Below are 23,083 nucleotides of genomic sequence, written 5' to 3'. Positions count from 1 at the left end.
TATCGACACAACTGGGTTTTATGCCCAGATTTGCGACATAATGTGCATTATGGGGCTGCGTCCTGCGGTTTCACAGAATTCTGCTCAGCTCTATCTTTAAAAACCGCGAGGTTATTCTGTCGCTGAGCCCCAAGAAAGTGATCGGCGGCCTCAGCAATCTCGTCCACCGTTTTACAATCACGTTCTCGCAAGAAGAGAACTAAACGATTGTGACAGCTGTTTAAAAACTGCTCAGCCACTATCATGTCCCGAACCACTTCAAACGTGCGACCTTGTCCTCGAATCTCAACCCAGCGGTCAAAAAACTTAACAGCCTTGTGGTGTACTGGGAAGCTGTCTCACCATCTTGCGGCTTGCTTCCACGAAACTTCTCTCTGTAGCCCTCAGCCATGAACCGAAACCTCCGAAGTAAGGAAAGTTTCGCTACATCGTAATTGACTGAGTCCTCAGGAGAGAGTCGTCAAAAGACTCTGAGAGCTTCTCCGCCGAGGCACAGACTCAAAGTCGTGGCCCACTTCTCTTTCGGCCAGCCTTGGCCAATGGCGACATGTTCAAAACGCTTCAAATACGCGTCCAAGTCGTCCCTTTCCTCATTAAACAGTGGAATCAATCCATGAGGACTAATGGGGAAAGACGGGGCTGGTACGGTACCGTGCTCAGCGCTTCCAGCACTAGGGGCGTTTTCTCCCAATTCCGCAAGTCGTATTCGTAGCTGCAAATTCTGGTTTTCTTGCTCCAAGCGCTGCTTCGCTCTTTCATGTTCTGCAGCTTTCGCTTCGCGTTCTGCAGCTCTCTCTTCGCGTTCGGCCGCTCTGTCTTCCCTTGCCTTTTGCAATTCTTTCTCAACCCACTCGCGCAACTCGATTCCCTGCAAACCTATACGTTCCCCTACCGCGAGCAACTCTGGGGCACCCATTTTTCTCCAATCTCTAGCCGCGGGAAAATGCTGCTTGGCCGGTCTGGTCCTGCCGTGGACGCCAAAATTGTGAGGTTCTTCTCTTTTAATCTTCTGGCCTCCTTGTTCTGTGGCTTATTCAGAGACAGCAATCTAAATAGATGACCATACCGACCAATCTAACGGCGAATAATTTTATGTATATATATATGGACGGGACGAGAGTAGGACAAACAAGTAGGTCGAAGACTAAACACTAAATTGTCTACAGTTACCATTTCGTTGGGTGGAGAAGCCGGTGCAGGCGCTCCGGGTGGTCAGAGTTTTGCAGGGTCGGTGCAGTGAGGCCTCGGTAAGCCCAGCGGAAGGCTAGGCCACCGGACGGCGCCCAGTAGAGGCAAGAGGCCTCGGGTTGCCTTTCCACGGCCGATGCGTCAGGCCTCCCCGACGTGCCTGAGCTCAGCACGGAGCCGAACGCTCGTGCCAGTGAAGAGCTGGCGCTGTGGCACTCCCGGGCCCGACCATCGTTCCGAGCTTCGTGGGCAACAGGAGAAAAGGACAGGATACGGCTGGCAGGTCCCAGGTCTGGATCCCCTTGTCAGGCCTGGCAGAAGACGCACCGCTCCGAGCTCCTTGGACAGCCAATCGGCTCCGCTGCTCGCCTGTTCTCACCTGCTCGTACCTCGCGCTCCTCGAGCCAACCTTCACGTTTTCCTCTTCTTCTTTCTCCAAACGCGGTTTTCTTTCTTCGTCTTTTATCAAATTGTCACATGTTCTTCACACATGGGATTCCTTTTGCGGGTGACGGCATCCCCGACGATAGCCTTTGCAAACGCTTTCGCTTCACCTATGTTTAGTAGGTTTAAACCTCAAAAGGTTTTGCTTGTATTTCATTTGTCTTGATCATCCCCATGCGGTTGACTGTGCCGTCCTTCTCTATTACCCAGTATTACCATCACCATCAACTCTCAATGCCGAAGAAAGGCCCCTCCTCTATCTCTCTAGTCAGGGTCATTCAGTATTGTGTCTCCAATAAACCCGCTGCCGTGCCAGCAGAGACGACTTTTTTCTCATAAACTTCATTATCTCACCTGCTCGCGTAACGTTCTCCTGTCCTCTGCTAAGGTTTTGTTCATGGAATATAGTCCGTTACCCTTAGTGGCCATCGGTAACTTTGCTTTTGGATTATGTCCAGTCGAAGCACATTTTTTTTATTTCTGCTATTTATCAGCAACTCGCGTTTTTGTTCTTCTAGTTATATGATTTTTATGATCCCAACCTGCGGTCTCTTCTCGTTCAAGTATAAGCAGATTCCTCTGCGCCGCTAAGGATCTTATGTTCGCTGCGAGATGGTCAAATATTACTTTAAATTACTTCTGTTCATGGCGTATTACTTCAGACCACACGCTCTGCTTACCATGTCAAAACCATGCTGTGCAGGGCGCCCATTTCGGTTTATTGCTTTGGTAGGGGCTTAACCGAGTTGGAGGTCTTCAAGGCATTCTCGTTCATCTCTTATCGCCAACATTTTACGGTATATGTATCTGAATACCTCGAAAAACTACATTCTAAAAATTACTAAGAAATGATGCATACGTGGTAAATGCCCTTGTTTATTTGGATTTCATTACTTACTTTAAAAGGACTGGTAACTGTGCAGAAGCTATATATACATAACTGCACTTATACTTATTCCCCTGTTCCCATAATGCTTTCATGACAAGTGACTTATTTTGAGTGAAATGCTTTCTGGCGATCTTCTAATAAAGATTCACAACATTCTGCGCATTTTGCGGCGAGCGTAATAATATACAAAATCCAGTACAACTCATTTCTTGACTGAAGCATATGGTGGTCCTGATTCTCTGCCATAGTGGTCGGATTCGCAAATGCCTTGTAAGAAACGGGCAGTAAATTAATCAACCTTTATCATTTCACGTTTCTGATGTCCTCTTTTTCAAAGCCACAGTAATCTTAGGCGTTCTTCTGTGACCATGGTAGCCTCAAGGTCATAATACATTATGCATATTAGGTGGCTTGTTTTTATAGGGCTTGTTGTTTTTAGATTATCGATGTTATTATTGATGTTACCTTTTCTTCTGCCGCTAGCGCGAAAAGACGGAGCCACTGTAACTAAATGGTATGAATTAAGTCGATAATTTCGGAGCTTGCGCTTCTTTGTCACCAGAAAATGCATCCGAAGGCATTAAAGGGGTGTTGAGAAGAATTGCAAGCCTCAAGCCAGTGGAAACGTTTTCATTTATTTTCAGCTCGGTGGGTATATATGGTCATTGCTTACCTATAATATTATTAAGAGCTCCAGAGGTCGTTTCGAGTCATTAAACATATTATATATTTTCTATTTATATGTGCATTGTTTGCCTTTGTGTAAGGTCCAACGATAATGTACTTTTGGAACTCAGCTTGATCCGTTATGAGTAGTTTCCAAGAAGCGGGTGAATATGCAGTTTTTCTGCCTTGATGCGATTCCAAATAGACGCTGTGTGCCATTTTTTCTTAGCTTTTTTATCCCCATTATAATTGGGCGTTCCGCATGTAACTTGTAGAGAGCTACCAGTTACATATGGAAAGCCTAATTATATTGGTGATTATTTTTTTGCTGAAAAATGAAATGTTTTGAAGGATTAGCCCCATGAAAGCCCTCATCCCGGTTGGCGTCACGCATTAATGAACAAAAACAGCGATGCCATTATAGTTAATTATCCGACGCGAATACTCTTTCAGGCTTGTTTTTGTAAAGGGGAGAAAACAGGAACTAGTGATCATTTATTGCCGATGAACACAACACCTGATAACGTAATTTAAGGTCGAAAACTTGAGAAACATACATGCTTTAGAGGCTCGTTAGGAATATTTTAACACACATAGGAAGACGTAATACTTCAAATGTATTTGTTGCAACGTTGATATTTCCGACAAGGCCTATATTTACATCCCGAAATATGATGATATGCTATACGTTAATTGCAGCAAATTCCAGAAAAAACATATACAAAGAGTTTACCTTGTATACTCTGAGGGGAAGACATATTGAAAGAACTGACACGTTTTTGGGAACAAGGCAAATAGTTTCATATGCCTCGTTTATAAATGGCCACTATAGAATACTTCAGTAAATGAGATGTCCTCTAAAGTGAAGGTGGAAACTGGGAGCCATGTTTCGAGGGCATGCTTAAAAATAGTATTTACTAATCACAGTTGCCGTCAGGGTGAACTGCCAGGCTGACTATTAGCTGCGTATATACCACAGCCTACAGCTAGTGGCATCAGGAATTATGCTGCGAGGGCTCGCATCGCACAGTTGGAAGGGCACTGTTATTTCTGTACGCGGTCATAGGATAGTAGTGCAGTGCAGCCTTTTTAGGGAGATCTAAGGCTGCCTCTACTAAGGTGCACTAACAGCTCTGCCCTCTCGGCTGTGAAACTGTCTTAGATATTTTTGCATGTAACGTTTTCTTCTGTGTGGAGAAAGGCGTCCAAAATTTCCGTTTCCACTGTCCCTTTATTTAGAGCCGCTATCAATGCGTATTATACTACCCTGTAGTGCCGAGAGAGATTCGCGGGGTGGAAAATAAGCTAAGAGTTCTAACATACCCTGATCTACTGAGTTTCTGCACGGAAAACCACAGCCCGAGTGCAATGCTTTACCCGAGCGTTGAAAGTGTTTGGCTTGGTTCCTGAAGCCTAATTAAAAATTTCAAAGTAGCTTTCATTGCTTGCGTATTAAGAATCTGCTAAATCTGAGTGATCTGGTGTTTCCTAAAAATGTGTGCGGCCCAAGTACAAGGCTGGCCTACTAAGCACGTACAAGGTCAGCGAAATATTTTTTAAGACCGCGCTGCGAATCTGCAGCCCTATGCACAGCAACCTCAGTAAAAACATACCGTGATCAGCAGCATGAGTTTGCCTGAGCTTTGCTGACCTTTTGAAGCGAAATCTTCAATATGCCATGTATCTGCCAAGGTAAAACTGTCAGGCCGCTTAACCATGTTGCCATCTTAGTGTACCACTACTTGACATATAACCTCTGACGGAAGGTACAACACCACAAGATTCTTCTTGCGGGTGACGGCGTCCCCGACTCCATAGCCTCTGATAACGCTTTCGCTTCGCCTATGTTTATTAGGGTTAAACCTCAAAAGTTTTTGCTTATATTTCATTTGCCTCGACCATGAACATTGGGTTGACAGTGACGTCCTTCTGTTTAAAGCCCGCACCCAGTGTTAGTATCAATATCAACGCCCAATGAATGCGAAGAAAGGTTCCTCCTGTATCAGTCAGGGTAATTCAGTACTGTGTCCCCAAAAAACCCACTGCCGTGCCAGCAGCGATGACTTGTTCTCATAAGCTTCATTATCTCAGCGGCTCGCATAACGTCCTGCTATCCTCTGCTAAGGTTTTGTTCATGGAATATAGTCCGTTACCCTTAGTGGCCATCGCTAACTTTGCTTTTGGATTATGTCCAGTCGAAGCACATTTTTTTTTTTAATTTCTGCTACTTATCAGCAACTCTTGTTTCTGTTCTTCTAGTTATATGATTTTCATGGTCCCAACCTGCGGTCTCTTCCCGCTCAAGTAAAGGCGGATTCCTCTGCGCTGGTAAGGATCTTCTGCTCGCATTTTTCGGCGAGCGTAATAATTTACAAAATCCAGTACAACTCATTTCTTGACTGAAGCATATGGCGGTCCTGATTTGCTTCCATAGTGGTCTGATTCGGAAATACCTTGTAAGAAACGGGCAGTAAGCTAATCAACTTTTAATATTTCACTTTTCTAATGTCCCCTTTCTCAAGGCCACTGCAATCATAGGCGTTCTTTTGTGACCATGGTAGTCTCAAGGTCATAATACATTATGCATATTAGGTGGCTTGTTTTTATACGGCAGTACGTACTATCACTCTCCTCCCTCTTTCTTTTCACAACATGATGTGTCTAGGTATCGGCCTACTTTCTGTTGTTATGACGACTTGCTTTACATTTTTGGCCATTGGCTCGTTGCTGAAATATTTTGCTCTATTTCTTTCATGGTCGCGAATGATTCATTCCGCTGTTCTATAGTTATGTGTTGAACGCTTTACCTAATTTAGCTATCCTAAGAAGATTTGAATCATCATCATCATCATCATCAACCTGACTATACCCACTGCAGGGCAAAGGCCTCTCCCATATTTCTACACTTAACCCGGTTCTGTGCTAGCTGCATCCACTTGACCCCTGCGAACTTCTTAATCTCATCCGCCCAACTAACTTTCTGCCGCCCTCTGCTACGCTTTCCTTCCCTTGGAATTCAGTTTGTTACCATAAGCGACCATCGGTTATCCTCTCTTCGCACTACATGTCCTGCCCATGTCCATTTCTTCTTCTTAATTTCCACTAGAATGTCGGTAACTTGAGTTATTTCTCTGACCCACTCTACACGCTTCCTATCTCTTAATGTTACCCCTACCATTTTTCGTTCCATAGCCCTCTGGGTTGTCCTCAACTTAAGTAGAACTCTCTTGGTTAGCCTCCACGTTTCAGCCCCATAGGTGAGTACAGGTAAGATGCAACTGTTGTATACTTTCCTCTTGAGCGATACCAGTAAGCTGCTAGTCATAATCTGCGAGTGCTTGCCAAATGCGCTCCATCCCAATCTTATTCTTCTTGTTATTTCCTTTTCATGGTCCGGATCTGCGGTTACTACATGTCCTAAATAAACATATTCGCCTACTACTTCCAGTACTACGCTACCTAATGTAAACTGCGGTTCCTTCCCGAGGCTGTTGAACATTATCTTAGTTTTCTGCATATTGATTTTCAAACCTACCTTTCTACTTTTCCTGTCTAGGTCATCAACCATTATTTGCAGTTCGTCCCCCGAGTTGCTTAGCAAGACAATGTCATCAGCAAATCGCAGATTACTGAGGTATTCTCCGTCTACCCTTATCCCTAACTGCTCCCATTCCAAGCCTCTGAATACTTCCTCTAAGCAAGCTGTGAATAGTACTGGGGAGATTGTGTCTCCTTGCCTAACACCTTTCTTTATGGGAATTTTGTTACTTTCTTTATGCAGAACTATGGTTGCTGTGCAGCCGCTATATATGTCTGAACTTTTTAAAATTTGTAAATTACGCTTGACTCCGAGCTAGCTCCATCGCGGTGGGCATACGTACCCTACGAGATAAGGGACATACGACGGCTGTTATTCCTCATTTGTTAAATGAAACATGAGGGCAAAATAATTACTGATGAGCATACAGAACGTGAAACAATGCACGAGTGTTGAAAAAAAAAAAAGAGAGGCTATATCTGCTGATTTTTAGCAAACCTTCTCTGTGCGTCATCTTTCATTACCCATGGCAGCTATTATCAAGCCAATCCGGAGATCGTGCAGTGAGTCCTGTTATGCTCATGTTTACACGATACTCGAGTTAAATGTTGTCATGATTTTTAAAAATGGGGAGAACTGTAGGCGTGGATAAAAACAAAAAACAAGGACAAAGCAGAATGCGTGAGAAGACTCCATGCACAGAAAACAGCACATCGCAGAACCGGTTTAATTGAATAGGAAACAGATTTATTATGCTCCTTTGTTATTCCTTGAAGGTGTTCGGTAGGTCTGGCTTTTTCGACGCGGCGCCTTCAAAGAAGTTAAATAACATATAGGCAGAAAAGCAGAGGAAAAAACAAAAGGACACGAAATTGACTGAATATCCCAGAGAGAAAACATAATGGTGACAGAACAAAGGCAACAGACAGTGAGGCAATATAGCGCACACTTGTACGATAAAGTATTGCTTGGAGTGTTAGTAGAGTAGAAGTATTTGTTATGGCAGTTATCGTTGGCTTTAATAAAGCTCGATTTGTTTCCTTTATTGTAAACTAGTGCATTTGCTAGCTGAGGTTAGTGTCTTTGGATTTAGGGGAGTTAAATTAGGCTCTTTAATGTGGCAGAGCTCGAGCTCCTAATTCGGTACTATGTAGCAACTCAAGTCTTAATATATTTAGGTAACATGAGACTTTCCGTCGGATCGGGATGCACGACAATAGTTACCGCAGCACTTGAGCAGAGGTCTCTGGCAAATTTACATTATAAAAATTTCCACGAAGAGGTTCTCATCGAGGGAAAGCAAAAGCAGAAATATAATAGCAGGCGGGAAATTTAAATTTAATAGCGCCCGCGTAAATTTTATTCGTTAGTTGTTCAATTCGACTTGACTAGTGAACAAAATGTATATAAACGAAGTCAGAATTGCATAACCACTTGTTCTAGATACGCGAAAATTAAAGATTCTGGGGCACCTTTGAATTGTTTGGAACTTTGAGAAATTGTACAACCTTAAAGTAGAGTATTATTTAAATGTTATAAACTTCGGATTCCCGCCGAAACTTTCTTGAATCCTTTTCTGCGCTTGCAGCTCGTGGTTAACGCAGCTATATAGATCAAATAGCTATCTTTTTGCAAATTAGTCGGATCTAACTGTGGACCAACGTACAGTCCTTGTTTTAGTATAACTGGTCTTATATAAACTTATGTGTAAATCTGCGGATATATTGATTTTTTCCTTGATGTTGAACAGTACGTAAAAAAGAAATTATTGCAGTAACTTTCCCAAGAAATATTCAAACTTTTGGGTGTGTCAAAGCAATATAGTTTCTTCTGAAATTTTTATTTTACGTCGGCGCTCAATGCTTTCCTTCATGGTGTTCTAATCCATCCTGCATTTTCGTTTGATGTCCTGCCCCCCGCTTTGGTTTGGGTCCTCAGCTAGTACGCTTGTTGTTTTGACATCTGCTGTTGTGTCATGGCGCCTAAGACAAACGAAACCTTCAAATCCCCCTCAATTATCCCTAGTCAATAAAGTTTTTCACTCACTCACTCACTCACTCACTCACTCACTCACTCACTCACTCACTCACTCACTCACTCACTCACTCACTCACTCACTCACTCACTCACTCACTCACTCACTCACTCACTCACTCACTCACTCACTCACTCACTCACTCACTCACTCACTCACTCACTCACTCTGAGTGTTGCCTAATATAGCATGGCCAAGAGGGCATTTTTTTCTCCTTAATGGAAAGCATTTCGTGAAAACTAACTCGTCGTCGTCTACTATACCAATTTGGCAAAAAGGAGTTAATTTTCACTTTGTATATTCATTTTAAGATCAGCGAGCCAAGCGATTTGCACCAAGGTTTAAGTAACAAAGAAGTAACTTTTAAAATTCTGTGAAATAATCTTTACGGCTGTGTCTGCTTCAGTATCCCCATATGCATAGGTCTCGAAGGCTGCCGGCGTCGAAGCTTTTCATGTAAGCTGGGCGAGAAACATGTACCAGCTAGGAGTTTTCTTGCTGTTGCGCATTTTGTGTTCAGAAAATAAAGCTGTGTAAATGCCAAATTTGGAACATACTCGTACATTATGACTAGCAGCTTACTGGTATCTCTCAAGAGGAAAATATGTTACAGTTGCATTTTGCCTGCACTCATCTATGGAGCGTTAGTAAAATGCAGAGGCTAACGAAAATGTTTCCACTTAAGTAGAGGACAACGCAGATCATAAAATGATAGGTGTAACGCGAAGATATAGAAAAGGTGCAGAGTGGATCAGACAAAGAACTCAAGTTACTGATATTCTAGTCGAAATCAAGAAGAAGAATTGGGCATGGAAGGAGATGTAAGGAGGTGTAGAGGGTAACCGATGGTCGCTAAGAGTAGCTAATTAGATTCCAAGGGAAGTAAAGCGTAGAGGGTACAGGAAGAAAATTAGGTTAGCGGATGAGGTTAAGTTCGCCGGGGTTTTGCGGGTGCCACTAGCTCAGGACTGAATTACTGGGTGGAAATGGGAAATGCCTTCGCCCTGCAGTGGATATGGTCCGGATGATGATTATGAAATGATACATTGTAGGGCTCGTGGCGCGCCGCGCATTCGAAGGCCGCGCCACTTCCCAATGCTCCCTGCGCGCGTGCCTGTTTCCCTCTCCCCGCTCGCGCGGGGATAACCGGTCCCGCGCGAGGGGGCTATAAAATAAGGCACGCGCCGCGGTCTCGGTCTCTTCTTGGTCCCTGGCGCTTCCTGATCCCTGGCTCGTCGCTCCCGCTTCCCTCCCGGCTCTTCACGGAAACGACCCGCAGCCACCCGGACGACAAGATCCCTGTGAGATTAAATATGTTTGTTATACGGCCCACTGTGTGTTTGTCGTGCGCATCCCTCGGGCAGAGGAATCGCCCACAACATTGATGTAAGCGTTTAAGACAACTGTTTTCTTTACGATGACCTGTAACTTCTCAGTTTCACTGTATTACTCAAGCTCGTATTTCAAAAGCTAGCTACTCCTGCTTTAGTAAATTTTTAATTAAATGGAAAGAGTTTTGATTCAGAGAAGGGTACAGAACGTTAAAAATCCTTCCGTCGGTATTACTAGGGTAGGACATTGCTTTTGTTAATGGCTATTTTGGGTAATTTTATTTTTTAACGAATATCTTTGCGAAAGGGTTTTCAATTCGAAAGGATTTCCCTGTTGTGTTCAGACATGCCTGGTGATGCAGTGGTGCCATCTACGTTTTGCTGTTGCGAAATCGTACACTGTAACCATGACTATAACTAGGAATTAGCTTAGGACTAATCATGACAATGGCTATTCATTATTAACAATGATTATGACTAAACATGACTTTAAACATAGATATGACGAATGAAATCATAATTATCACGATTATCTCAGTCATTTACTTCGTCATTATCAACCTCCGGATGATTGACATGCGCGAAGGACGGTCTCTGGTCACTTTCTAGTCGCATGAAGCATGAAGCAAGAAAGGATTTCGCTTTAAAAGCACCACGCGACTACGCAAATGTGCTACTTTATTTTGCCACTGAGACTGTGTTTTGAAATAAGTAAACGCACGCGCTGAACGTGATTAGGTACCATAAGTCATTTCTTCAAGCTGCACAATTATACACAGGAAAGGGAGCCTGCCTTGACTTAAGCGATTGGGTGCTTTTTATGGCTTTTTTGGTGGCTTTTTCGTCGCTTCTCGCTGTTTACTGCTCGCGCTTATAATGTTCTGGCAGAGTGTGCTAATGCGCTACCAAGGCTCTTTCGAAAAGGGGGCTGCTGAATTTAAAGCGATGAGCGTGCACTCTTGAAAGCGCACTTGGCATAACAGAAAGAAGTAGCACAAGACCCCAGTCAGGTAGAACGTTTTTACATTTCGCGAGCTTTCTGTGAATCCAAGAAGAATCGACCCCTTACAAAACAGGCTGGAAAAAAGTGGATTGGTCGTTAATGGACCCCTACTTTAATTTATTCAAACGCACTGTGGTGCATCCGGGGTGTGATTACAAAACATAATTCCGCCGTTTGGGAAGAAATACGTTAACTAAAAACTTATACTTTACTTAACCACATCTCCAGAACACCTCCAGAGCGCATACATCTGAGTTCTGACTGCCTAATTTCTTGTTCCCCGCTTTAAGGCTTCCTCCGTTCTTTACGGCATGCTCAGTTTTCTCCGTGTTATAGTTGCTTATATCGGCTATTTTGTGCTTATACATTAGGTTTGATATCTCTGCCAATTCTATCTAGTCTGTTGGATCGAAAGCTTATACATTGACATTTCTTAATTAAATATATTTCGTCTCCTCAGACAGCGTTCCGGTATCCTGTATAACTATCCTACCGCCTACGTCTACAGCGCACTCAGTTAAAATATCTCTGAAATTATTGTTTGTTGCTTTTAGGCTGATTTCGGCATCTTCGGCTGAATAGAACAAAATGGTATCAGGAAAATTATCAAACGTGGTTAGGCTTGATAGAACACTATTCAAACATTATTTCAACTTGTGGTTCTTCTTGTTCCTTGGCTCTGGCTTGGACTGTCGTGTATATCAGCAGCTTGATCGGCCGTAGCAAGCACTAAACGAAATAGTTGCAGACTGCTAATCCTATTACTGTCTCCGTTGTCTTCCATGGCTGGCTCTGAGCCCAGGCACAACTAAATTCTACGCGCTCAAATACCTCAGCCGGAGCCGACGTCATGGCTGTTTCCATCACGCGATGTGTGGTGTGAGGTCGAACCTGTGACCAATCACAAATCTCCGTCCCATTCAGAGTATATTTTGACAGGTCGCTCGAAAGATCAAAGCTCGCCCAAAGGTCGGCTGCCACCAAATATTCATGGTCAGAAGTCAAAAGCAACTCAAAAGTTATCCAAGATCAAAGGGTCAAGGTAATGACATTGTGGCACGATACAAATGTGATCCACAAAATTAGGTTGAAGGACTTTGCTGTGGTGAGACGTATAGCCATGCATGACCTGTGGCTTGGTCTAGGTAAAATTATCAGACATGCGTTGCGCGGCTTTATTCCGCAATAGGTTTTCTTGGCAGCACTGGGAATGCAACGAGGTCGAAATGCATTGTCACCCTACAACGCCTAATATATAATCCTACACCATTTGTCGCTGCGCCTAAAACAAACCGAAATCATGAAGCTTGTTACTTTGACCATATGTCTAACATAACAGCAATTATTACTGTATTGATAGGTGACTGCGAAGCGTCTTTTCTCTTTCACGGGTTTTCTCGGGCATGTCGGTCTCGGGCCTTCGAGGCGCCCACTCCTCAGAAAGACGATGGCATCTGCTTTTCGCTGCCCGCCGTATGCTTCCGAAGCCATACCTCATTCTATCGCCAAAGAAGATAATAGTGATGTTGCAGAACCAATCGTTCTCAAAACAGGCAAAGGATATGACGTGCAAAGCATGTGCTGGCTTAAGAAATAGTCAGCCTCAGCTTTTCATATCATTCGTATGCCGAAAATTGTCCGCGAGCTCGCTGGAGTGAGCGAGTGTGCTGTCCCCCATGTGGTTTGAACTCGGCAAAGCTCAGTACGGTGAAGTCGTCATCTTAGCTGGTGTTGAAAAAAAAAAAGGAAATACAGGAAGATGCGACTTCAAAGGTAAATCTTGATTCTCGCTGCTATGACGCGAAGAGTGTTACAGGGTTATATGCGTGACGTAGTGCCGACTGCCACAAAGCTATGGGATGGACGGAACAAATGTCCGGCATGGATACGCATGGGTAGCATAGTGACCCCTTGCACTCGTGTTTGTAGCGCTTTTGTTTACTTTGCACAGGATCCTAAATGCTATTGGGTTTGATACCAGGAAGCGCGAGCGGAACTCTTACTTCTGGAGGGAGACGACATCGTCGAAGGGAGGATATCACAGTACAGACGTCGAAATGTTTAACTGACCTGTATGATGGCCTTCGTTTCGAAGCTGCTGTGCCTTAAGGCGGAAAACCCTGATGGAAAGTCATGATTGAAGGAGGGTTTGGTGAGTCCTTGCTTACACTTGGACGTTTCACAGTGTAGCCCCTCTCTAACGCTCAGAATTACAGAAAATGTGGCTCACACGCACACCACCTTGTACAAAAATCCACCAGGATGGTTTCGTGTGTTGTGGTGGTACATCCGGGATGTCCTGGTGTGGGTGGCGTAGGCACCAGACCAGCCTGATGTGTTTTCATGTTACCACCAGACCAGCCTGGTGTGTGGGGCGTGGGCAGCCAAACAATCTGGCATGTTTTGCAGTTGGGGGCCATTTGCTGCTTGAGTGTTTTGGAGTTTAATTGGGCGCCATTTGCATTTGGAGTATTCTGGAGGCTAGTTGGGCGCCATCTGCCGGGGTTTGAAATTATCACCGGGGAATGATACATGCACACTGAAAAATAAACAAATTGAACTGAATTTTTATATGAATTAAAGATCGGGTCACAGCTGATACTGTGATGTGGCATTAATGATCTGCTGTGGTGTGGTAGGAGAAGAAATCAGTGCTCAGTATTTCTAAATGGCATGGCGGATAGAGCTTGTCAGTGATTCAATACAGAAAGCTGGGCTTCTTCCTGCTGCAGTTTTGGAGCTTCGTCGCGCAGTGTTCCTGAAAGTGATATGGTGATATGTCTCCATGAGTAATATTGGGCGTATAGCGAAACGGAAAATTAGTGGCTAATCTATAGTGTTGGCAAGCAGCTTGAGTGCTCTAGAAGTACGCGTTTTATTTGTATTTTAGCGTACCATGAAAGCGGTATGCTTACTTCGAAACATTTATTAATGTTGGGAATTACTGTGTTATAACGTGCTTGCATTATACAGCCCGGGGATTTGATGGTCATGAACTGTTTTAGTTTCCCTTGCACGAAAGGTTTCCCTGCAATAAAGAAAAGAACTGAAGGTTCGATTCCAGGCGTGCCATGCTTACTTTTCCTGCGTTATTTTTAATTCGAGTTTGTAATGTACGCTTTTTTTCTATGTTTGTTATTTGGACCAAGGCCTGCTTTTTTTCGGTGGCCTGTGTCATCCGTGTGCCGCATACCGGGGCGCTCGGTCCCATTGGCGCCGGTTTTGCAAAATTTCTGTTTCAATACAAACCACAAATGATCTTAAGTTTTCTAATGACAATGATCATGCTGTGACACAATATGCTTCAAGTAGTGGCTCGCGCAACTATGAAAATTGAAATATCGAGCAACGATGCTTGCCATGTTGATCACGAAACAAACAAATCACTCTTTACCCTGGATGCCACACAATAGTGTGAGATCACTGCAACTACTGCAGCCTACAGACCATCTTCTGTAGCCGCCGTAAACGCCGATCTTTCCAAACTGGAGCAGATGTCTCAGTTTTAGTTTCGTTATGAAATCTAAAAACTCAGTTTTCATGAGGTACATATATCTGAAATGTTCAGGACCAGGACACTGTTTTACATGTTACAAAATGATAATAAACTGATTCACTTTATTTCTCAATAATTAATTGGAATAAAATTACCTTTTCTTTACAAGGCGCTCTAATAACTGAAAAATCTGCTTTCAGCATACCTTCATTCCCTTTGTCAAAGCACAGTCGTGCAGTGACGTGATTAGTGAACTTGAGGCAGTAGAATCACTTCGCGCTGATAGTTGCAGCCCGCTGCCGCTTTTATGCACTTTCGGCTGCAGCTCCACGGAAAGCATGTATTTTGTTCTATCTTTTCGGCCCCTTTCACAGGCTTTAGAATATATTTGCGTGGCCACTTTTCTCGTGCAGATGACTCTTACCCACTAGCATGATGATAAAAGTACATATTTGAATTTTTTGGGCCAGATACGCGGCATTTATCAACTCCATTCGCAGACGTACTCTGAAAACGACTGCAGCGTCCTGTCGTACTCCTTCTGCGCGATAGACTCACTTTAGTTCACTCTCTAGTAGCGTTAAACAATGCTTTACAAGTAGATCGCATGGCAACGAAACTTGCATACAGGCCCATGGGGACTGACTAAGTGAGGCACGAGTCTATTTCCACCGCAACGCCGCCCAGAGAACTGTTCTAAGTACAAGTGCAAATAAGAAACAAAACAAAAAAGCATGATGTCATAGTCATGTATGCTTGAAGCGGATTTCGAATCATTTTTCTTGTAGAGTACGAAAGACAAGGCCAACGACGACGAAAATTGAACGACGCCCGACCAAGTGGGCAAAACATTGACCCCGTAACGATTGATGCACAATTAAAACTCGACTGGGAATCGTACTGCCACGTTAAGCCTCTCTTGATATTGAACTAGGTCTATTCTTAGTCGACTTGTCCACGCATTTTTCCGTCTCCGTCGTCTTTTTCCTTGCTTTTCAGTGGGAATCATGTAAAAGCACGCAGCTTTACATCGCTAGTTACATCCACTTTCAATCTTCAGACATGCACTGGCCTGATGAATGACAAATGCGCCGTAGTGACTGCACACCACGAAAGACACAAAGGCGAAAAATGGACTATCGGAGAAGCAACAGTAACCTAATGTCAACTCTTGGACGTGATGAAACAGCAACATGGTGAAGTAAATGGATCAGAATGCCTTAAAATAAGATGGAATATACAACTGCAATAATAACACAAAGAGGTATGTCGCAGCAGCAGTACGGCCAAGCTTGAAGATGAAAAAGGCACATAACAAAGCGTGTACCTTTGCACACCTCTTCTTTCGTCCGTATAGTTATTTAGAAAATAAATTGTGCACAGCTCTGTGCCCACACACTACACTTCTCAAACCACACAAGTGAAGGAGAGCCTGCGTGGAAACAAACGTGCGCAAGTCTCCACAACAATTAATGACAGCACTCTGTGCAAGTACACTATTACATGAAAGCGTGTTGAATGTGGCGGAAGGATTTGTCTACAAACAGCAGTTGGCTTGAACGCATCATGCAAGGCAGTAAGATTTCCATCAACCCAAATATTACGCAACTGAAATAAATTCTTGCCACAAAACAACCCTTCCCTAACCACTGCAATAAAACGTCGGACGTCTAAATAGACTGATGTATTTTGCCTTAGTTGCGTGTGTTGCCTTCGCATGAGCAGCCATGTTACAAATTCGTCCTTGCTTTGTCTCGCAAACAAATGAAGCCTAACTCGTGTGAAGAAGGAAAGCACTTCATCATATACAGTGTCGCTGCACAGTGCCAAGAATTTTCGACTTTTTCATCGATATTGCTCAGAGATACCAGTTTCTCAATAAAGCTCCTTAAATGGTAATCACACGAAAAAAAAAAGCAAGAAGCTGTTCCCATGACGTTCTAATACCCCTTCCTCTCACTTTTTTGGGCCGTTGCGGTTGCAATAAGCATAAAATAAAGTTTATTGTAACCAATGTCAGCGGGAAAACAACTGTGTGTACTTTAACTCTATGGAAAATAAGGAAGCACAACTGGAGGAGGTAAATTGGGAGGAGGGAGTGCGGCTGGCTTGCCTGGGGGGGGGGGGGGGAGGGGTAGTGTTAAGTGTGTTTTTTGCGCATCCCTACCGACGGTCATGGGTGCAGAGACGACGAAGTTCATGACGAACATCAGCAGTAAGCTGCTTTTGCGATTATCAATGGGAACCCGAGCAGGGCTGCTTCGCGAAACATGATATCACTGAAGGCATACATCGAAAGTGGTGATGAGCAATATTGCTGCCGTTTAAGGGTATTGGTAGACGGCGAAGACTACGATTGATCGTTTAGCATTGGAAAACCAGCGAAAAGGACTAAGGTTTGTAACCTACTTCTATGGATTGTTAGAAAATACGACAGGGAGCAGTCCTGACAGAAGTGATGAGGTTTGAAACGTTGGTAGCATACATAACAGTCTGCGTTAACGTGAAGCCTATTGAGCCATTTTGGGCCAGTAAAATTGTTCCGCTGTGCTGTGCAGTGCAAAGACAGCAGTTGCACCATCATGCGTGATGAGAAGACCAAGGATGCAGAGACGTTCCACAACGACGCGAGATACAATCATGCATCTCAGGTTGCGAAATTGCAAAGCAAGTCGGTACAATTACATAAATGACGACCAGCATCAAAAAGCGACGACAGTGTTCCTCGATCTGGAACATGGGAAGTTGAGGAAAGGTTAATGAGATAGAAGTTATCTACGTCCTCGCTATTTTGACCACTTCTTGAACGCGGCACGGTTAAGAGATGTGATTTCGTTTCAGCAGATAAGAAGAAGTATAATAAAATATTGGCCAGCCCACACCAAGGTTCAGAGACTGTCAGCGTAGAGAGCTTCGCCGAAACTTCGGTCTGAAAACATGCGATTGGGTGTAAATATGGCGTTGCTTTGAAGCACTATCGTCAGCTATCTTTCAACATTTGTAGCACATATGCAACATATGTAACGACGAATCGTGTGAAAGCTCTCGAAACACTGCAATAAACGGTTGCATAACAGTTTGGGTACTAATGTCGGGAAGGCTGGTGCCCCACGGCTTTCGGCCAACGGATAATATACAAAGAAAAATACCGCTTATATGATCGTAGTTGTTGGCAGGTTTAAGTTCTTTAACCGACGTAGGTTATGAGGGACGCTGTATTAGTGGGCTCCAAAAATTTAGACCGCCTGATGGTTTTCAATGTACACTCCCTTAGTAAAAATAGCCTTTGCTAAAAAATGAATTTCTAGCATGTACTCGGGTATTTCCATATTAATTTCGTGTTACTTTTTTCATGCACATAAATGTCGGAATTAATTTTTTATAAATATATTTGAATTAAAGCTATCAACTATTTTACAAATATATTAAACACACAGTTTTTCCCGTTTACTAGAAATCTTGCAGATTAAAAAGACACTAAGTCATTTCGACGTATACTAAGCCGATTAAAAGGTTTATTCACTATACTGACATTATACCTTTAGAGCAAAATAAATGTTCCCTATTGAACTATTTTAACGCTAGCTTACACTATGCGAATAAATAATACGTCATAATAATAATAATAATAATAATAAATAAATAATACGTCAAGCGAGAAATGGACAGATTGAACATTGATATCTTGGGTATCAGCGAGCTCAAGTGGACCGGAATGGGAGAATTTAACTCTGGCGACCATTATGTCTTTTATTGTGGGCATGAATCCAAGAGAAGGAATGGGGTCGCTCTCATAGTAAACAGAAGAATGGGCAAAGCAGTGCTAGGGTACAACCCCAAAAACGACCGAATGATTTCACTTCGGATCCAAGGTCACCCTTTCAACATAACAGTTATCCAAGTCTATGCACCGACCACTACTGCTGAAGAAGCTGACGTTGAGAGATTTTATGCGGACCTACAATGCCTTTTAGACCGCACCCCATCATCAGACGTCGTTTTTCTCATAGGAGACTGGAATGCTACGGTAGGGAGTGAAGAAATATCCGGAATTACAGGCAAGTTCGCTCTTGGTGAGCCAAATGAAGCTGGGCAGAGGCTAGTAGAGTTTTGTCAAGAAAACAACCTGACCATAGCGAATACTCATTTTCAACAGCACAAGAGGCGCCTGTACACATGGACTTCGCCGGACGGTCTGTACAGGAATCAGATCGATTATATCATTTGCCGACAGAGATGGAGAAGCGCTATACAAGCAGTAAAAACAAGGCCTGGGGCCGATTGTGGCACCGATCATCAGCTTCTTGTTGCCAAGATTAAGCTTCGATTGAGGAAAACGCAGAAAACTAGAAGGCCTTTCAGGTATAATCTGGATCAAGTTCCATTAGAATATGCTGTGGAAGTGAGGAATCGATTTCAGGAATTAGATCTAGAAGACAAAGAGCCCGAAGAGATGTGGACTGATGTTCGTGATATAATACAAGAAGTTGCTACTAAGGTAGTTCCAAAGCAAAAGAAATGCAAGAAAGCAAACTGGTTATCTGAAGAGGCTTTGCAAATAGCTGAGGAAAGGAGGATGGCAAAAGTTATGGGGGAAAGAGAAAGATACAAGGTTCTCAATGCGGATTTTCACAAAATATCAAGGAGAGATAAGAATGCCTTCCTGAACATACAGTGCCAAGCATTTGAGGACAACAGCCAATTAAGGAACACAAGAGCTCTATATAAGACAATCAAATATATCAAAGGAAGCTTCTGTGCTAAGATGGGCGTGATAAAGGACAAACGAGGCAAGGACCTCACTGAAGCCGCAAAGATAAAGAAGAGGTGGCAGGAATACACAGAAGAACTGTACAAGAAGGACCCGAATGTGCAAATCCAACATAAGACGGTTGTGATCACTGATCTCGAGCCGGGCATCCTGAAGAGTGAAGTTGAATGGGCCTTAGCCAGCCTTGCTAAGAACAAAGCTAGCGGAATTGATAGCATTCCAGCTGAGTTGCTTCAAAACCTCAACCATGACGCTGTTAACATTCTGCATACATTATGTCAGAAGATTTGGACAACCCTGCAGTGGCCACAGTATTGGAGGAGGCCAGTTTACATCCCCATTCCAAAGAAAGGCAGTGCCAAAGATTGTTCCAACTACCGCACGATCGCGCTTATTTCGCATACCAGCAAGGTGATGTTGAAAATCCTCCAAGGTAGGCTGCAGCAGTATGTGGATCGGGAGCTTCCGGACGTGCAAGCTGGGTTTCGCAAGGGCAGAGGAACTAGAGACCAAGTTGCCAACCTTCGCTGGATCATGGAAAAAGCAAGAGAGTTCCAGAAACCCATCTACTTCTGCTTTATTGATTATGCGAAAGCGTTTGACTGCGTAGATCACAGCAGATTGTGGCAAGCTCTCCAAGAGATGGGAGTTCTAATTCACCTCATCTGTCTCCTCAGGAACCTGTATGAAGGGCAAGAGGCCACAGTCAGAACTGGGCATGGTCTTACTGATCGGTTTCCAATTGAGAAAGGAGTGAGGCAAGGCTGCATACTGTCGCCCTGTCTATTTAACCTATATGCAGAGTGCATCATGAGGAAGGCTGGTCTGGACGAGTCTTCAGCTGGAGTGAAGATTGCTGGAAAACGTATCAACAACCTTAGATATGCGGATGATACCACTTTATTGGCAGAAAGTGAAGCGGAACTCAAGAGACTTCTGATGCGCGTACAAGAAGAGAGTGAGAAGTTTGGGCTTAAACTGAACATTAAAAAGACAAAGATCATGGCGTCTTGCCCTATCAAGTCCTGGAGCATCAAGGGACAAGAAGTGGAAGCTTTGACAGATTTTCTCTTCTTGGGCTCCAAGATTACCTCGGAAGGAGACTGCAGCCATGAAATTAGGAGACGCCTGCTTCTGGGAAAGAGAGCAATGGTTAGCCTTGACCGCCTAGTAAAGAGCAGAGACATTAGTCTGCCAACCAAGATCCGTATAACTCGTGCTATGGTCTTTCCAGTTGTGATGTATGGATGCGAGAGTTGGACTGTGAAAAAGGCTGACCGCCGAAGAATTGACGCGTTTGAATTGTGGTGCTGGCGAAGACTCTTGAGAGTTCCTTGGACTGCCAGAAGATCAAATCAGTCGATATTGTCGACCATAGACCCTGACTGCTCATTGGAGGGTCAAATTCTAAATTTAAAGCTCAGCTACTTGGTTCAGTGTAACAAGGGACGTTTTTTTTACAGAAAGCCTATTCTTTCGTTAGCCAGGCTTCAGTCGTTATACACCTAGTGTCGTGTGCGCACGACAGTAAAAATAAAAGAGTCCTTCATGAGTATCAATGTTAACTTTACGTGCTTATTTGGTCTTGAGTGCTTGTACTACGGTTGCTGCCTAGCATTTGCGTCCCGCCTAAGCGGGAACTTTTAAAATTGCCCCCGTAACCATCGTCTACTCTTCGTAGGTTGCCGCTTTGTTAATGTTGCTGCAAGAATAAAAACATATCGTTTGTGACACAGGGCTTGACAAGTTGCCGTGATAAAAAATTACGAGACACCTTGGCGACTAAAGTGGTTAAAGACGAAAGCCTGAGTGCCGCATTCTGCTACACATTTGATCCGAAAGTGGAGGGAATGATGCTTCGAGTAAGGGTGCCGTGATAAGTAGTCGAAGCGCCACAAGCAGGGGTTTACTTAAAGTTTCTGAACCCGCAGGCTGTCAATAATGATGATAATATACCGCAACACGTGCGATCCAACAGCGTTAACGGAAGACGAGGCATGTAAGGCACATATGAGGGGACTGATCTGGGATTAATGTTGAACCCTAGATGTTCTAGTGAACCGGATAAAAATGAGATGACATCGAAAGGAAGAATACTGCGAACTATATTTTTTTTGCACGTATAAGAATTAATAGTACCCATAATTATACGTTCTTTTTCAGACGTGTTTACTGTCACAGTGAGAGCCCACACATGTGCTCAAAGGGTCTAATCTGGCGCTGTCTGAACTGGCCCACGGCCACTTTGACATCATGATCATATTTTTGGTCAGCGTACATGCCGCGTCAATTACTGTAATAAAGATATGAAAAAAGGAAACACGAAAAAATAGGGGATTAACTGGGTGCTATGGTCTTTCAATTTGTTATGTATGGATGCGAGAGTTGGACTGTGAAGAAGGCTGACCGCCGAAGAATTGACGCGTTTGAATTGTGGTGCGGTCGGAGACTCTTGAGAGTTCCTTGGACAGCCAGAAGATCAATTCAGTCGATATTGTCGACCATAAACCCTGACTGCTCATTGGAGGGTCAAATTCTAAAGTTAAAGCTCAGCTACTTTGGTCATCTGATGAGAAGAGAGGAGTCGCTGGAGAAAGATTTGATGTTGGGAAAGGTTGAGGGTCGCCGGAGAAGGGGTAGGCAGCGAACGCGATGGTTAGATGGCATCCTCGAGGCACTGCAGATGAAGTTATGTGATGTTAGGAAGATAGTGAGAGACCGGAAAGCGTGGCGTGACATGGTCAATAGGGTCACGAAGAGTCGGACACGACTGAACGACTGAACTGAACTGAACACGTCAAAGGATGAATGTCTACCAACCCTTGAATATACCAATAATGCACCAGCAATGTTATGCTCTTACACTTTCAGAGCATTATGGAAAGTTGTAGCTATATTTTGAACCTGAAATAAATATACTCATCAGTGCGTAAAAAAATATATAAAAACTCCACGTATCTTCATAGCTGTGTATCAAGAATACAAAAATCTAATACACAACAGCGTGTTAATGTGTTTTGTCTTTGTTATCGTGCCGCTTGCTATTGAATTTTCAAAAGTTATTACGTGACCTGCCACCGCATTCGGCGGAAGTCTCGTGGATCCCTTTACGCGATAGAGCATCTGTGTGCTTGCGCGTGGAAAAGCAATAGCATATAACAATGTCATCTCAATAGGCGTAGTGCAGACTTCGAAGCAATGAGTAAGACAAATAGACGTGGCACGCAGTATAAATGGCGAATGACCCATCTCCATCATTCCGCAGCGCCTTTTCTGCGTCATTCCTTCTTTGTTGTTGTTGTTGTGGCTGTAGGAAGGAGGAAAAGAAAATGCAAGGGCCTGCTACAGGCTCTGTAGCTGAGCCACCTCCGCTGCCTCGTGCGGACAAAAGAGAGAAAGTAGAGAAGGAAATAAAAAGAAGAGGGAGAGAAAGACGCGGGCCGCTATAGCCGTCGTCCGCGACCTAAGCAGTGGCGGGTGCAATGACGGCCTACAACAGATAAATATGCGGTGGCTGGGTAGCCCCCGCCGCAAGCGGCGTTTACCTACCGTCCCAGCCCCGCCGGGCCAGAAACAGCAACCATCGCCACCTCCCTTCTTAGTTTTCCCTAGCTGACATCAATGGGGCGCAGATACCGTGATTTTCGAATCGAGCTTGGTAAGCAACCGTTCCGGGTGGCAGAATAAGATTTCTAATATATCATGCACCTTTTAGTAAAGCT

Source organism: Amblyomma maculatum, chromosome 1, assembly GCF_055883805.1.
Source record: "Amblyomma maculatum isolate TAMU_Amacu chromosome 1, ASM5588380v1, whole genome shotgun sequence".
In the NCBI taxonomy this organism is placed as follows: Eukaryota; Metazoa; Arthropoda; class Arachnida; order Ixodida; family Ixodidae; genus Amblyomma; species Amblyomma maculatum.
The sequence above is the reverse complement of the archived record's forward strand: the minus strand, read 5'-3'. Positions refer to the sequence as shown.